General features: G+C 52.4%; 1 protein-coding gene across 7 annotated transcripts in view; it reads left to right on the forward strand.

Moving 5' to 3' along the window:
• The window catches only part of LOC131671296 (protein turtle-like), a 160,089-nt gene that overhangs the window by 6,621 nt on the left and 135,737 nt on the right, over nt 1–17,731 (forward strand). The window contains exon 2 of one of the 7 annotated variants that reach the window (XM_058947619.1): nt 5,471–5,519. The exons of the other annotated variants lie outside the window; for them this stretch is intronic. The gene's annotated coding sequence lies outside the window, so the exon portion shown is untranslated. The remainder of the gene's footprint in view (nt 1–5,470; nt 5,520–17,731) is intronic. 7 annotated transcript variants of the gene reach the window in all.

Genomic DNA, 17,731 nt, shown 5'->3' on the forward strand with positions numbered 1-17,731 from the left:
GCAATAAGCTGGTGTACACTACTACTTGGACGAGAGAAGAGGGAGAGAGCGTGGCGCGGCAAGCCCGGGGTGAAACTAATTCGGGTATAGTAGTGGCGCTCGATCGCCGAGGCATCGGCCTTATGCATATTCAGCGCGTTTACCAAATCGCGAATATGGCCAGGGCGATACTATGGCCGGCAACTTTCCACCCGAAGCGCCCGTTCTCGCGTTATTTATGCGAGAGTGACACTCGGACAACTTGCGCGCGTAACGCCGGGGATTAGCTTTGTTACTTCGGGGCTAGCCGCGTCGCAGTTCGGAGTTCGACGCACTCGTTGAATTATGCACCGTGGCTCTCTGTGCGGGATAAGCCCTGGCTGCCTTTTCAATTTCCCACGAAATCGCTCTCCGAAACTCGATGAGTTTTAACTTGACGCGTGAAATCAAAATATCGAGCGAACAAAAAAAGAAAAAAAGAGAAAGAAATAAAAGAGCAGCGCGCAGCAGTTTGGCGCGGAACGTGCGTGCGGCGTAAAAGCGTGTCAATCGGGGCGGCGCTCGCGGTGGCGCGCTGACGCTGCCTTGCTGCCTCGGCTATGGTGCTGGATGCTGCTGCCGGCACATTCCTGCAGCCTCGGCACGCGCGAGATGTTATTCTAGGCTCGACGCGTGCGCATATAACGCACGCGTACGTGTACATGGCTGCGCAGTCGAGATGTCGCGCGCAACGGGTCCCAGGCCGCGAGGACGGTTTTTCGGGGGGGGGGGGGGGGGGGGCGGGGGGCCACTCGGTGACTCTGGGCTTATCGGAACGCTGCGTAGGCGGCCTGGTTAATCTCTGCATGTGGTGACAGCGGCCCGTGGAGAAAGCAGTCGTCGCCTCGATGCCTAGTCACGCCGCATGAAAGGGAGCCGCGCGGCGCGAATCGACGGCGACGAAAGCGAGCCGTGCCACGGGAATGTCCACGGTCGCATCGTTTCGTCAATTCGGAATCGGAGCCAGTCGACGCACGCTTCGTCGTTTTATTCCGGTGAAAGCCCACGAGTTGCCCGTCGACGGAAAAAATCGGCGCAAAGTACGCGGCGACGCTTAGCGACGCGCACGCGCGGCGAAATGGAGAAGCGAGAGCCAGTAGGCCGCGTAACGAGTCTCGCCTACATATGGGCGGTAGTCGCGGGCTCACCGGGGCGTACGTCAAATTGAAAATCCCCAGATTGAATTTTTGACGCAGTCCGCGGAGCGCTACGCGCGCGTGCGAGTCGGGCAGCGAGCGGGCTTGCGAGCGCCGCACGCGCCATAATCGCATTTACGATCGCCGCCGCTTTCCCACATTCCCGGCGTGTTCGCCCTACGACGCTGTCCTTTCGGCCAAACTCGACGGGCGTTTCTAGCTCTCGGCATCCCGGACTTTTCCAAGAACGACGAGGCGAGAAACGCTAACGCAACTGCAAAACTACTCGAGTGGATTAATGAAAGAGCAAGCGAAGCTTCACAGGTTGACTACGGAAAAGCAGCGCAAAAGCGGCAAAGTGCAAAATGAAACGAAGTGCGATGCTGCGACAGTCTGTTTGGGCCGCGGCCTCTCTCTCTCTCTCTCTCTAATGATGCTAATTGATAAACGCGCTGGCTAGAAAAGGCACGTGGTAATAAAACAGCCGGGCTGCGTTGGGCCGCTGCGCGGGTTGCGCGGACTGCGCGCGAACAAAAGGGACACCGGCAGGTCATTGTTATAAAAATGGAAAATTGATGTAGCCCGCGCGGCCGACGCGAATAAAAGAATATCAGGCAGGGGCAAGCAGCGGTCGGTGATGTTCCCGTGGCATGTCTCGCTCTCTCCCTCCCTCCCTCTCTTTCTCTTGTTTCACAGCCCGTGGCGGCGGCTCTTTGGGACCCATAAAGTGCTTTGTACTGGCCACGAGGCGCGAAGACTGCGCTGATGCTATATCCTTGTAAAAGATATTTTTACGCGAACGCTCCTCTCTCTCTCTCTCTCTCTCTCTCGCACACAGCAGTTTTATGCTTTTGTGCTCGTAAAAGCTTCCTACCTCTCTCCGCCCCTGCACTTTGTTAATTAAATGCCGTCTGGTTATATTCTTCTACGCGTGGGACGACAACAAAAAAAAAACATACAGCATCGACGTACTTGCTTGGCGATAAAAAAAAAGAAAGAAAGCAAAGAAGCGCAAAGAAAGTGCGTCGTGTTCGCGCATAAGTTTGTTCAATTAAGCTCTTGAGAAAAATACTCCTTGGATTATAAAATTCAAAGTGGCAGGCGCGCGCGCGCGAGCGTAATTAAGGAAATGCTCTATGCCGAGGCACGCGACACAAGGATACGGCAGAGGGAGAGAGAGAGAGAGAGTCGCAGCAAGGGACAGTTCCAATGGTACTCGGAAGTCTTGTCGTCTTGTCGAGCCACTCGAGCCAATTGCGATACAGCTATTCCACTCGCGCCCTTCCTGGACCCACTGATGCACCTTTAACTTACGACGATGTCAGTTCTATTTGCTTTGCTCGCCTTTAAGATCATTTCCAGATTGACCATTTGGTCATATTGAACTTTCCATAATTAAATTATTTCAGTTGCAAGTAATTAAGCTTTGTTAATAATACACGAAATTTTATTGATTAAAGAATACTTTTTTTGGCTTAATAAAATTTTGATTAAAAGTTGTTGCAATTCTAGGATTCGAAAGTTTTTGCAATACACCAAGCTACCCATAAGTTATTCAGCTTTAGAAAACAATTGAAGGTCAAGTTTTCTTTATGCGTACAAAATATGAAAGATAGAATCGAATAAACATGGCCGCGATGTAACGTAGAAAATTTATATGTGCTTGACATCACAAAAAGGGACTATAAAGTTACTGAGATAATTTACAAAGTGTCCGCAGTGCGACCCAACGCAAAGATATAACGACGTGCAAGTAGAGAGAAAACGGAAAGGAGGACTGGTGAAAATGCAAAAAAAAGGAGTATATGAGGCGGCTATCTCAAGTCCAAATTAATCGCGATAATAGACAGCTTTGAAATGAAATTTGTTCAGATATAACGACACATGTCAATATCAGGGAGAATCAGTTCGGGGCTCCTGCCGCATATATAATCAGCTTGTCTAAATATCGGTTGCGTGAAATACAAGTGGGTAGGGGGGGGGGGGTAATAGGGCAGAGGCCGGCGCCACACACTCAGTTCTACTCAAGTGACGCAGCAGCCGCTCTCAGTCCCTCGCAGCAATTTGCATGTCAATGGTAAATGTTTATTGAGGGCTCATTTCGATGCAGCAGCGCCAACAGCGCGATCCGAGGACCTCGCGCGCGCGCAAGCAGAGATTGCAGCCCACTTGGCCGTGGCGCGCAGTACACGTCCGAAACACGCGCCACGGCCGCGTTCTATGCTTTCTTTTTCTTTCTCTGCCCTTCCGTCAAAGCTGCGACTATTCCTATGGTCCCTGCCGCATCGTTTTCAGTCACTATTTTTTATTTCGTTTCAATGTGCGCGCGCACTCACTGCGATCGGCCCGGTGACTGCGGAAATACGACATTGAAGCCCAAAATTTATGCAACTTCGCTAGTCAAACAATGCGCCATTGTGGCGCGTATATACGCTACTACGCGCATTAATGCAGACTGCGCCACGACGTAAATCAAATGTTTATTTTCTCGTTACATTAACTAAGCGTGTAATCTAATGAATATTCGTCGATCGACGAGGCCGATCGAGCATGCGTGTGGGGTAAATCGGGGCAGGCAGTCGTCGCGCAAGAGCGATGCGCCTGTCGCTAATGCATCTAAAATGCATAATACTGTTGGAGACCGACATTGTGCTTGCGTCGCCGTTGCCGAACGCGCGGAGGTCCTCCGGAAGAGCGAAAAAAAAACGGGGGTTTGGCGTGAGAATCGGAAGGAAAACGTCGGTGCGTTCGGTGGCTCCAAGCAGGGTGCAGCCCTCCTGTAAACGCGATCGACATCGGGCTCCAATTGCCACGGCAAGCTTTTGTCTCGACCACTGCTCGTCCCTTACTCCGCAGCAGCCTCGGCCGGCTAATGTTCCGGATGCGCCTCATCGCCGCGACGTAGCCGAGCTCCGGTCAGTGGCGATAAATCTGGTCTGGATCGATCATTGCCCGTATCATTTTTCGTTTGAGCAGTCGCGAATAATTGGATTCATTTGTCCAAGTCTCGTCCGTTATGCCCGAGAGAAGGGTAAAAATTGGAAATAGCTTGCACTCGATCACAGGTGATTTATTCAGCAGCTTAATCCGTCTCCCTGTAACTCATCCTTTGTTTCGGCGCTCATTTCTTACCGCGATTCTCGTCCACCGCTAAGGGGCAGCCCTGCTCCCTCCGAGCTTCGTTGTTCGTTCGATATTTCTTCTCTGCTTGCCAGCTCGCCGTTACGCGCCGATCGCATTGTCGCAGGCTCGCGCTCTCGCAGATGCTTAGCGTTGCACGCGAGCTGATGCTGGCACTTGGCGTGATCGAGGGAGAGCGCGAGCTGCTGGGCGTACGGGCCCGCTACATACTCATCTGCGAGCTTTTTCTCGGCGCGCATCGCCGGATCCTCTCGCGCTCTTTGTCTTCGGCGAGGCCGCGCAGTTTTTCCTCTCCGACACCTGCTTTCACTGCCGCTGGCACAAAAGCGCCTACTTTCTCGCTCTCGCTTTTGTGCCGCTTGGAGCCGAGAGCCCTTTCCACCCGCCCCTCTCGGCGGCTCGCGCGCGGCTCGTGTATTTATAATGACGCGTCGCGCGCGACGGACAGGGTGGCTGGAGCGCTGGCTTCGCTCGGAATCATCGCCAGATGCCTTGCATAAACGTATCCCGCGCAGCGAGCTCAGAAAGGAAAACGGCTGTGAGCGATATTTAGAGTAGCTTCCCACGCGGGCACTTCCCCCAATTGCGAGCGCCGGCAATTTCATCGCGTCGCAATGATATCCTCGGTCTCGGCATTGTTCTTAATATACGCTCGGCATTAAACTTTCATATCGTGTAATTTTCTTCTCTCCTTGCGCGCCCATCGTCATTATACGTCCAAGCTCTCGCCGGCGCCTTTTACTTTTGTTTGCGCTCTCTCTCTCTCTCTCTCTCTCTCTCTCTTACGTCTGCGAGGCGGCTCGCCTTTGCGACTCGCGCGCGTCCACGGCAAACGACGACGCGCCCTCGCGCATCGCCGCGCAATGCGTGTCAGAGCCGAGGAAAGGGCGCCTGTCATCTGGCGCAACGGCACTCAAGTTGGAATACTGGCGAGGAGCTTTTGAATGTTTTTTGTTTCTTTCCGCCGCGAGATAGGACAGCAGCAGCAGCAGCAGCAGCAGCAGAGCGTGGCTACGAAAGGAATTTTTCCATCGAAGAGCCTCGCGTCCGAGCAAATTGGAGAAACCGCTAGGAATGCCTCGCATTTACTCTCGCTGACCATTATGACGAATATATATATTTGAATTTTGAAGTAAGCTAGCATCTGTCTATAATATACCGTTTTTCTGTTACAGGTGGGTTGGCACTGCTGCTCCCTGGTAATTCGATCAGCACGTAGCTTACGTAAGTCGATCGTTTGATTTGCTAGAAAGTGATAAATATTTGCAAGCGTACAGCGAGCACGAACGAGTGGAAGAATACAATAGGGCGAATCCGATAACGAGAGCTGGTTAGGCGTATACGTGCCAGAGAAGGTAGAGGTTCGGCAGTTCGTCACTCGATCCCCGCGGCCCGCAGCGGCGCACAATGTACCGAAAGTGTTTCGGCAATCCCGCAGGTATTTGGAGAGTGTGCGCTAGATATACGCGCACGCAGACGCACGCGCGTGGACGGAATAAGTGGAGCTCCGCGAGCCATAACGCAGCTTAGCGATGTGCGCGCGAGCTTCTCTGCCTCCAGCTCGCTTAATATCCTCCGCGGCACATCAAAAGCTCATAATTGAGTTAGTCAATTATAAACTTTGGCGAATAATTTTAAGCTCGCCGCAGTATCCAACGTATATGCTCCCGTACAAGCCGAACTCTCGGCAATTCACAAACGCCACGGTGATCGTTGCCGAGCAATGGGACGAAAATGTTGATTCGTTGACAAGTTTGGCGCAGTCGCGATAGAAAATTTCCGAGCGAATAACAGTGAGCCGATAGCCACTATAAGAAGCGGCAAGCGGCAAGCGGCAAGCCACGCCGACTAATGGCTAGACGCGAGCCAGCAAACTGCTTGGCCGTAAACACGCGGCCTCGTTTTTCTCGGCTTGTTCGCTCAGCTTGTCGGGCCTGTTCAAAATGCGGGGCACGCCTCCTCTTTACGCAGCCGATTGGGATATACGGCAGTTAACGACCGATCGGCTGCAGTCTCCATGGGAATAAAATAGCCGCGCGCGACATTTTACGCGGGTCGGAGTCTCAGAGCTCGCGCGATCGTGCGAGATATTTTTTGCAAGAGCAGGGCGGGACGCGCGTGCGAGCGCGTGTATAAGCTAAAAAGAGTCTCGTCGTAAATCACATTTAAGCGCCGGACGATATCGCGCGCTGCTCGCGGCCCGTACCGTCTGCGCACGCGCTCGCTCGCTCCACACGCAATTTCGCCGTGGCGTCCTCGTGCGCGAGCGGCGAAAAAAAAGCTCCATAAAACGCCAAATTACAAGCCCGCCGTGTACGGGATCGCGCTTTAATTGACGTCGCGCGCTCTTGTTTTTCGCGCAACTTTTTACGAGCTGAAATTCAATAAAAACAGCTTAAGCGTCCAACTTGGAAAGAATAGAGAAGCGAACCGGTCGCACGCACGATATTTCGAGCTTGTCTCGTTGCATTGCTTCTCGCGGAGATGATTCAATGTTGGATAGAAAGCTCTCTCGCGCGATCCCTTTCTGCCTTCGCGCTCTTCGGTAAACTGATCAATTCGCTCGGCGTCAGCCGTTGACGATGCTCTTCCTGCCGCGAGTGCCGGCAGCCAACTTGATTTTCACAGCGATACGGAGACCGTCATTGAATTTCCCGCGCGCCAGGCAAAAAACAAAAATGACAACAGCAACCATTTCACCTGGCTTGTCCCTCAACGTCGATGCACTTTATTGGATCTCGACTCCATTTTTCCCAACCAGTTTTCTTCGCTATTTTCAAAATAACTTTTGTCCGATTCCGACGCGACGACGAAAACGAGCTACGTTGTAATTACGCAATCATGTCATCATCGCGGTCCATTGTTTTCCTTGTGTACCCAAAGAGGTTCATGGCACTTTTGTCTTGTTAAAAAAGTGTTGCGTCACACGACAGTGCGTTTGTGCTTTCGAAAAAAACGCTTTTCTCTTCTTCTCTCATGGATGACATTGAAGCACTTGGTGCTTCAGGTCTGACAATGTCGACAACGACATTTGGGACAAGTTCGTCCGCTGTTTTTGCACAAGTGGCAAAAAGTCTGCTGATACCTGCGCGAGCGCTGCCAACATTTCATTGTTGTGCTCGGCACAACAAAATTTTTTTTTTATCATACAAAGTGAATATTGCTCACTTTAACGATTCATTACTTTCAATAGAGATAGTGGCGATGTTCAATCTCTTGTACTGTAGCAGGATAATAAAACGTACAGTTATTCGAATCAAAGTATGCCATTAAAATCGAGTTTATAACAGTAAAGTAGCGAATGTTTGCATTTTCTTCGTTCAGTAGAATAATCGTACGCAATGCTATTGGACTGCTGAGAGAGAACGATGGAAATGAAGTGTCGAACGTTCAACGGTAAAATTCGTCAAATGAAAGCTCTGTATAGAACGAGTTGTATCCCGTAATAAAGTTTGATACGATACACGAGTAGCTTGTTAGGCGAATGTCATCAAGGGGGGAAAGAGTCGAGGATGTTGCGAGTGAATTTGGGGAGGGAAATGTCATTAGCGACAATACATCGAAATCACGTCGACATTGTGTCTAGGCAGAGAGCGCCTCGAAGTTGGTCTCTAAAAAGAAGAAAAAAATGGACGACGACGAAAAAGCAGAGAGAGAGAGAGAGGGAGAGAGAGAGAGAGTTGGAAGCCGGGCCAGAATAAATGAGAAGGTTTTCCGAGCTCGAGGGGAGCTGCTGTGCTGGCGTGCGAGGGAGGAATAAGAAAAAGCTGATTTGATTGAACTCGCGACACCCGGCTTGCGAGAAGGAGAAGCACTTTGCGTGAGTATTTCCTCGAATTTCAAATATAATCCTGAATAGGAGGCAATTTGCGGAGACTCGAAACTTTCTCGCGCTCGCGCGTACTCCTTTTTTGAGCGCGGCAGCACTCCTCGGTCTTTTATTCGCCCGGACTTATTTCACGCGCCGAGCTCTGCCCCCGGCTGGCCTTATCGAATTGACGCCCCGACGCTCCTTACTTCTTCCTCGTTTTTCGACGACACGTTGCTATGATATACCGCGCGCGCTAACAATTTCCTCTTCGATGCCGTGCTCGCTTGTTGCTGCTGCGCCGTCAGCCTCGTAGTCTTCATTTTCCTGATTTCTCTTCCAGGCGAAAAATTCATTTCCGCCTTTTTGAAACAACGTTCCAAAGCTGTACGACTCGCGTGCATCGAGAGCTTTGAAAAGAAACAAACGCAGAGATCGCAAATTAACGATGAAAATCATTTATTCGTAAAGGACGTCGCGAAAGGCACACGAACAGGGGAATCGACTCGCATGAAAGCGGGAACACGCTCATAAAAGTTGAATAGCGCATAATTGCACTGGGTGCCGATTATATTTTTATGTAATTTTCGGAAGCGCTCTTCTTTCAAAGACACGCTTCCCGCACACGCGCATCATGCTCATCTGCGAGTTTTGTTAACGAGCCCAATGGCGAAAAAAGCCTTTCATTCAAAGGTATAATTGGATCGTTCGTTAAGCTGCAGGCAGTACAGAGCTCGACGCGAGAGAGAGGGGGACCGCAATGAACGCGGCTGAGCGCGAGTGAACAGCGTGAAATTTTAATCAGCGACAATTTATGCGAATAAATTAGCGAGCAAATTTAATAACTCGATAAACCAGCGCGTAAATAACGGGGCTGCAAAGAAAGAACGGCAAATCTGAAAAAGAAGAGCGATCAGAGCGTATATAGGTGGCGTGCGCGCGCTGTTATTATTTTTTGTTTGTCGCGAGCCTTATACGTTTACGATACGTAGGTGTAATTATCGAAAAGTCCGCGCGCGCCTAGAACCGACGCTGAAATCCGACAAGCCATGAGGGCCAATCCCAGGATTTCGAGGGCTTTCCAGCGTAATCTGCCGAAGCGTCACTCGCTCGCTCTCCCCCTCTCTTTCGGCGTCCTTCTTATTCGCGACTGCTCACCTAGTTTGCATTTAAATTCATCGAGCCTCTAGAGCTCTTCCAAGCTTCTCTACATTTCAACTAGACTGTTGACGAGTTTGTTGCGCGTTTTTCACGCCCTTTCGCACCGATAATGCAAATAGCCGTAGCCAGTATTTTGTCGGGCTCCGATCGTCGATTAAAGCATCGATTGTAAAATATTCGTCGAAAGTACTGATTACGCGGCTGTAGCGACGGAGACTGTACGAGAAGCAGCGAATAAATCTAATGAAAAGCTTCTTGAGAGGATGCGGCTGTAAGGCGCGGCCGGGAAACGCATGCAAAGTGGAGAAAATTAAATGCGCCACTCAAAGAATTGGAACGTCGGGACGAGGCTACTTTGGTCGTTCCGAGTGCCGAGTGCGTGTCACGCATCTCTCTCTCTCTCTCTCTCTCTCTCTAAAATCCGAGAGATGTCATAAATTACGTGGCTCTTTTCCACAGCGCAGTCCCTCTCATTCGTAGGGCGCTCACGAGCGCATAAGAGCTGACATAATCACGTGTGTGCTCTTAGGATAACGCCTCGTCATATCTTCACAAGCTTTGCTCGGCTTCTCTCCTCTTTCTTTTATCCGACAAATCCCCGCGGCCGCGCGCTAATTATCCAATTTTCACTGCCTATAAACTATGCGAATGTAATCTTGTTACGAAAATTTATGAGGAGCGGCGAGCGGCGGTGTGGAGAATCGGAGCAATTTTTACGGCTTCCGCACATCGGCAACTGCGGTCGTTAAAGGAAAAGGGAGCACGCCCACGCACAGAATATCCACGCTAGCGGCGCGCTCGTTATTCAAGTCGGGCGCGAAAAAAGGAGCTACCTGTTCTAGTATTGTGTGTATAGAAGCAAGCAGCGAAAAAAAGAGTCGGCGAGTTCCCGGCAAGGCGGCGCGGCTATGGTTTTACCTGCGCGTGGGGATCGATCTTTCGAAGGGATCGCAGAGTCGAGTGTTCGTCGCGCGGGCCGGGCTCCGTCTTGGGAGGCGAGCGTTTGCGCGTCGATTGGCTTCGTACTGCGATGGATGGCGGCACTCTTCAATCGCGCCCGCACGACGACGCTTTACGTATGGCACTGCAGCCCTTTAATGCTCTTTCTACGAGCCGGCGCCTCTCCCCCCCCCCCCTCTCTGACTTGCTTCCTTCGCCTCGGAGTTCTTTCTTGTTTCTCTCTGATTTCATTGCTTTCTCCCTTTGCGACCTCTCAAAGCGAAAAACCGCTCGGAAAACTTGAGCGGAAATCAATGGCAATTTCATCAATTTGTTTTCGAGCGCTTCCAATCGAACTTCTTACTGCACCGTTTCACGTCACTCAAATGCCCGATTTTCAAGAATTCTTTTACTCGATTGGCGTTCGTAGGTGGTCCACGGACTATTAATCACGACACTCGGGAAAGGTTGCGTTTCTTTTCCCACAGTCGCGCGCTAATTCCATCGCGGCTATAAGGATGCTCATTCAAGACGTCTCTCTTGAATTTTTTTTTTTGCCGCCCTTCGGAGGCAGGTCCGCGCAGATCCTCTGTCGCTCTCGATTCTCACGATTCTTTTCGACGAGTTACTGGTAGTCCGTATACTCGCGGGGCAGTCGTAAAATACGAGAAGCTTTGTAGTCCGGGCTTTTTCTTTTATCCTCTTGTCGCCGTCCGAGTCGTTGCTCGGCCAACGAAAAACCATTTATTTTTCTCGGAATCTGGCGCTCGCGCTGGACCCGATTTCACGCCAGCCAATTAAAAAAGTATTTTCCACATCGAGAAGATTCTCTGGTGTACGCTCTTTTCCTTCTTTAATCGCACGTATGTCCGTTATTATTATACCGAGCGAGGAACGAAGCGGACGCGCGTTTCGATTAATTAAGCAGAATGAAGTGCTTTTTATCGTTTGTCCCTTTGAGCAGGCTAATGATTGTCCAGCTCTGAAAGGACGATCGACGGTATAAAGTATTGGTTGAGCAATCGATTCCGGTGCTCCGGCTGTATAATGTATATACGTCGCTCTCGGCCAACCTCGTGTGTAGTACGAAGCGGCACTCCTTATTTGTTCGACCTGTTTCGGACCAGTCGTCCGACGAAACTAACCCAGAAGCGAAGAAAAAGGGGGCTCGAGCCGCTCGCACTCGGAGAGCTATGCGTTTGTTTTCATCTCCAGTCCATTATCGCGAGGCTGTTTGTCAGGGATCCGAGAACGCTGAAAAAGGCATTGACGAGGAGGAGACACTTGTCGCTCGCTCCCACGGCTATAACGCATTCACACCTTCTGGCTTGTCGACTTCATTTTCGACTAGTCACCTCGATGCTCGCGGCGCCTTCGTTCGTTCTTACGAAGCGCGCTCTATGCGGTACGCAGGCTCGTCGATCGCGAACGCCACGGCAGCGGCAAGCGGTGCAACCGCGCACGGGTTCCTTGCTCTCGAGCGCTCTCGCGTGTTTGTAAACACGGCTGGGCTGGCCTGCTTCGGGATTACTCGTAGCCTCGTCGTTGGAGTATAGAGCGGAGGTGAACTCTCTCCCGCGCTCGCTCGCGTGCGCTTACACCGGGTACCGCTTCGTAGGTGTATACTTGGTTGGCGCGCGTGTGCGCGCACGCTGTCCCCTGCCAACGCCACACTCGAGTCTCGAGGAGCAGTATGTGCGCGCCGAGTCGAGAAAGGTAGAGGAGGAAGGAGGAGAGAGGTGGCCGAAGAAGCTGCGCGCCGAGAATGTTTTGTGCGCGCTCTCGGGACAAACTTGCCGCGCGCGCGCGTGCCCCTACTACGCTGTACACGTGTACGCGACTTGTGCAGACTGCGCTCGTTGAGCATTGTTTTTGTTCCTCGGTCGGCTTGCGAGTGACGTGGCTCATGGTTGCCGAGGCGCCAGAGAAGCCGGGCTGCTGCGCGTGTGCAGGCTGCGCCGGATGCAATTACCACCGGAAGCCCGTCCGAACGAGCGCGTGCGCAGGCTTCGCGTCGGCCGTACACGGGGCACGTACTGGCACGGGCTGGCTGGCTGGCCGGCAGCGAAGAAGAGCGGCTGATTCGAGCGAGAAGACGAAAAATAAGAGCGCGCGGAGCGCAAGCACCGCGGCAGCAGCCGAGTCCCGGAGTAACGAGAGCGGAGCGCTGGCTAGCGAAGGATGCAGGATCAGCGCGGACGAAGAGAGGGAGAGAGAGAGAGAGAGAGTTGCAGCGGCGGCAGCAGCTCGTGTGTACGCACCGAGGGATCGCTGGAGGGGATGGAACGTGGTTAGTTTACTTTCCCCAAGTGCCGCGCGAGCATGGCTTCTCGGGGCGCGGTCGTGACCTCCGTCGCTGGATCGCCGCAGCGCTGCGCGCGCGAGGCCCTCGCAACAGTTGTCGATCTATAAACTGGCGGCGGCGGCGGCGGCCGCGACCGGTGGATTGACCGACAATCGAGAGCCGAGCTCGTCGTCATTAATGCCAGACAAAGGAAACAAAAGGCCCCGCGCGCGTATCGCGCGAGCAGTGATCGATGGTCCTTTCCATTCTGTGCGTACGTACCGGCCGCGCGATGCACTTGCTCGTGCTTTTCGCTCGGTAACGCTCGTTAATCGAGGCGATCCGATGAGCTTTCGCGTCGCGCGCGAGCCTGTTTTGACGTTAATTATCCGTGGCGCGAGCGGCGCCGCTTCGCGAATCGGTCATTGGCGCGCTGCAGGCCAGAGGAAGCCACTCGCCGACCCTGCTCTTCCCGTGTACTGCATCGAGCGCGTCGAATAAGAGCCGGCTCGCGCGCGGGAAAGAGTACCAATCCGCGACGAAGGTGCGCGACGAAAGACCAGCGGCGGCGCTGCCGCGGCTTACGTAACGCACGCGCGCATCAAACCTGCGAGAGAGAAGCGCGCGAACGAGGATCAGCGCTCGGCTTGTATGCCTGCGCTCAAGGGCAGCGCCGAGTATGCGCCAAGTTGAAAATCGAGTCGGCTATACCGGGGAAGACAGGCGTTTTAGCGCGGCGACCGATGTTTTACTTTGAGGAATGGCCGATGATCAATTGGGTGTGACTCGACAGAAACTCGGATGCAATTACTGGAAGTAATAAAGTTGGCTGATCGGTAAGGAAGTGCAGTGGGAAAAGCTGGCTCGTGCCGCGGGTGTAAAGAAGAAGATGGCAAGACGCAAGGCGTGCAACGCGCGAAAAGCCGCCGCGGGCGCCAAGCGAGCGAGCGTGAAAGGGTCAGCCGCGCCTCTGCGCTGCCAGAGAGCGAGTCCATCTTTGTCGTGCGGTCCTTTAATTTCGCTGGAGCGGTCCTCGCGCGCCGAGCACAGGCGCGCAGTGGCGAGCGGCACCCGACACCTTTCAGGCGCGACGCAAGCGCCGGGGAAGCCGCGCAGCGCGGTTACGAGGCTCTTTCCTCGCCGCATCTCCGAGCGGCTTTTATTATCCCCGGGCGGTTGGCCGCACAAGGCCCATGCTGCCTACTCTGCGCGCTTTATTTTTTTTTCATCGTTCCTTTTATGCTTTCGCCGGCACTGCCACGGCACTAGCAGCAGCGCAGCGAGTTCTTCTTTTCTCTCGGCCTGCGTGCGTCGTGCGCTTTTTCACCGAATCAGCCGATCGATTGACCCGAACCTTACGCCACTCGCGTGGGATTATCAATCATGATTAGCCTGCTTGCCGACCGCACTCGCTGACAAGAACGACGGTTGTTCATTATCGCAGCTCTGAGCAAATAGGCGGCTGTTCATTGCCGCGCCAATCTCATTATAGATGAAACTTCAATGCGGCTACCGACGTTTAATCCATTCTCCGTACGCGCGAGTCGACCTTTCCGAATGAACAAACTCGGGGTTTTGCCTTGAGGACGGATTAGCATAGTCAGCAACACCTGTTCGCGCGTAATCGTGGCTCAGCAGCGCGCCAGCAAAGTCGGCCAACCAACGAAGCTGGGGGGGGGGACTCGCGATTAAGGCGCTGTAGGGCCTACTCCCGGCGGCAAGTTTGCGCGCGATTCCAACGAACTATACACACTGCGGGCTAAGGCTGCGCGCATATGCATATACCATATACCATTGGGCCGCAAGTTTGCCCCTTACGTATAGTCGAGTTTTTGCCCGATCGGCAAGTTTGCAACCGCGCAGCCCCGTCCGGAACTTTCTTCTTCTTTTTCTCTTTTATTAATGAAAGATTAATCGCGGGCTTGTCTCGGAATTTCGCGGATAAACTCGCGCTCAAGCGCCCAAACTTTCTGTTTTTCATGCGCGAGTGTCTGCACTTTACTGCGCTTCTATTATAAGTTTACCGCGGGGGTGTACACACATCCGTTCTTTTTCCTTCGCCTCTCTATCTTTTTTTATAAGCTTTTCGCCTGTTTTATGGCTTTCTGCTACTTTAATCCAAGTTTTCGCGATAAAACTGCACGCCGCGCGATTTATGTCTTGGTCTGCACGCGGATATTGGTTGCTGCTTTCTCGTCAGCGCCAGTGCCAGTGCGCGTGTGATTTGTAAAACGATAAATTTCATTCCGAGGGTGGGCCGGCCGGCCAAAGTGCAAAAGAGCCATAGCGGCTGGCGCATTTTGCATACTTTGCACAGGTGCCCGTATAGAGAGCGCAGGTTTAAAAGTCGATAGCATCGAGGGGCATCTACGGTAGGCCGTTGCCAACCGCGCCGCTGCGCACCTCATCTCAGGCTCGCTGCATACCCGATTGCAGCTTTATACCACAACCTTAGTTATCGATTGCCCATATAACGGGACCGCTAGCGCGCATCCCCGCGCGATACAAATTCCTTTGATAAATCATTGCGGCTGCTAAAAATAGCCTCGCAGCCATTGCAGTAAATCAGCGGCAGCGGGGAGGGACTCTGCTTAAGAGCTCTTGCCTCGATTGTTATCCGCGGGCGTCGTCCACGCAGCTGAGCTTGTAGCCGTGGCAGTATTTTTCCGGCGGACCGCGACTCTTGCTCTGCCGAGAGAAAGCTACTTCCGTCGTGTGCAATGCTTGTTCCGGTCGCGCGCTTCACGACCGACGCAAACCAATGGCCGTTAATTCGTTTATTAATGAAATGTGACGAGCTACGTTTATCGGAAGCTTCGTGAACAACGCTGAACAAAGCTTCGGAACAACGCTGAGACTTTTATATCGCCGACAAGTTGCTTGCGTCACTCGTACACACCATAATAATAACCACGTTCGCTTCGGCTTGCCAGAGTGAGCTCTGTCGCGCCCATAAAAATTCATTTAACAGTCATTGCAAAGCTATCACTTATCAGCCGAGGGAGACGTTTTAACGGCGACGGTTGGCCAACGTTATGATCCGTCTCAGGCATACAATTACATTGCTGTTGATGGAAACATTAGCTAAAATTTACTGCCGTACGCGTGATCAAGTGGTGTATGTAATATGCCGCAATCAAATAACTCGATCGATTGGTCGTAAGACGATGCGAAAGGGTGCGATAAAGAGTGGCTAAAATGGCTTGTTATTAGTCAGCGGCTCAATCGAACGACTCGATGAGATCGATGCCTCGCACGAAAAGTTCTAGGCAGCTTTCCTCCTCGAGGAATGCTCTTTGGTCATAGCTTTGAGGTGGGCCTGAGTGGCCAAATTCCTGGCAGAAGGAACGAGGCGAGGGGGGGGGGTGGAGGGGCGAGGGAGCGCCGCGCCTACCAGTAGAGCAGTTCACAAAGGTATGTTGGAGGCTTTGGGGCTTTCCGCTTTCGCCTCCGGTGTTCCGCGCTGCGCTACCTATCCTACCCTCTCTCATACTCACGGACAGCAGCGTCGGCAGCCGAAGGCCAGTTTAGCCAGCCTTGAATTCTCCGTATCGGCTTCCGTTGCCGCCACCACCGCCTTACCTCCCTCTCTCTCTCTCTCTCTTCTCGCTCTCTCTCTCTCTCTCTCTCTGGCTTTCTGACCTCTATGTGGCTTGCGGCTTCCACGTTCGCTTCGGCTCGATACTACTTTTTTAAAGCTTTGCAATAATGTTCCGCTAAACATTCGATTTGATCGCTCTTTTTTTGATAACGTCGTTATCTAGCTCGCACCAGAGTCGCAGTCAATCCATACTTTCCGCATCTTCTCCCACAATTTCATGCGGAATTTCATTGTGGAAGGGACCAATAATCATAAATGTCGAGGTACATTGGTGAGATTTTGTGAAACCTGGTCTTTGGAGCGACGTCGGCGAGCAACTGCAAGGGGAGAAGAGGAAAAGGAGACAAGCAGCCACTGCAGTTACTCGTTTCTATACGGCTTTGTTGGATCCTCGCTATAACCGAAAATGGTGTGAGGGAGGGCGGGCAGGAGGATGGATTGGTAGGAGGTTTTGCACCCAAGAGTAATCACTATGAGGTCCCTTCAAAAACCTGTCTCCCCTTTCCAGACCCTCTCCCGGCATTTAAATTTCAGCCGAGGCGTTATCGAATACATTTTGTCTGGCTGCACGTACCACCTTCGATCGGACACGATCATCGGGAATCCCTAACGTCTTTCTTAAGAGTATTTGATTTAAATTCAACCTTCGCGCAAATGAAAACCAATGTCGAGCCTTTCTTGTTCCCTTTGTTCGTTGCGAATTTATTGAATCGGTAATCGCGTGGACGACCGCGCTGAAACTCGAGCCGTTAGAATTTTGGATGTTGGAAACCTGACGAACGGTCATGAATCAGGTGAGTTGGAAATCCTGCTTGCTAAATAATACCGTGAATAATAAAGAAGAGGCGAGAACTATTCGATCCACGGAACGAGTCCATCAAGTTGATATACGAAGCGTTGACGATGCCCTGCGAAAGTGGCAATGCTAGCGCCGCGAATAAAAGTGAAAAGTCAGTAGCTCGGACAAACGGCGTTCATTGCTGAAAGTGCTCTCGGGCAAACAACTAGCGGCGGCAGTCGAGAAGTTGGGGATCGAGAGACTTGTTTACCGCGTGAAACGAAACTGCCAAGAAGTTGGAAGTTGAGTGTCGCCCGTACTTCATGGGGCTCGATCGTACACGTGTGCGGCTGGCGTTTCGATCGGCCAGCTTTATCTCGGCGCTGCTGCGGCATTCCTATTGTCTCGATCGCTCGTGCCCAGGCCGAGGCGAATTCCTGCTGCAACGGGCTGCAACGGGCTTATCCGATCGACTAACGGGGATAGCGGACGCGCGCGAGATAAGCCCAGGTGCCTCGCGGCAGCATCTCTCTTTCTCTTTCAACGGCGAAATCGTTGAAAAGCGCAACAGCGAAACTGGCTAATTGCAAATATAATTGACTTGTGCCTACCGGCCGGACTGGCATTCAAAGTGAACAATCTGCAGAAACGCCAAGCTTGTCGCACACTTTGTCGGCGAACTCGCAGTTAAGCTGATTATAGGGTAAGCAGGATATGGAAGTATTCGAAAATCACGGGAGCTCGCCGAATGGGTGTAATTAAAAGCGGCAGAGGCGCGAGCGAAAGAAAAGGGGAAAAAGGCGGGATGAAAAGCACAAAATGTAGCAGGACAATCGGCGGCACGGGATTGTATAGCGGAAGCGAT

The sequence above is a fragment of the Phymastichus coffea genome, unplaced genomic scaffold, assembly GCF_024137745.1.
Source record: "Phymastichus coffea isolate CEN01 unplaced genomic scaffold, Cenicafe_Pcof_1.1 PCOF00123, whole genome shotgun sequence".
NCBI lineage: Eukaryota > Metazoa > Arthropoda > Insecta > Hymenoptera > Eulophidae > Phymastichus > Phymastichus coffea.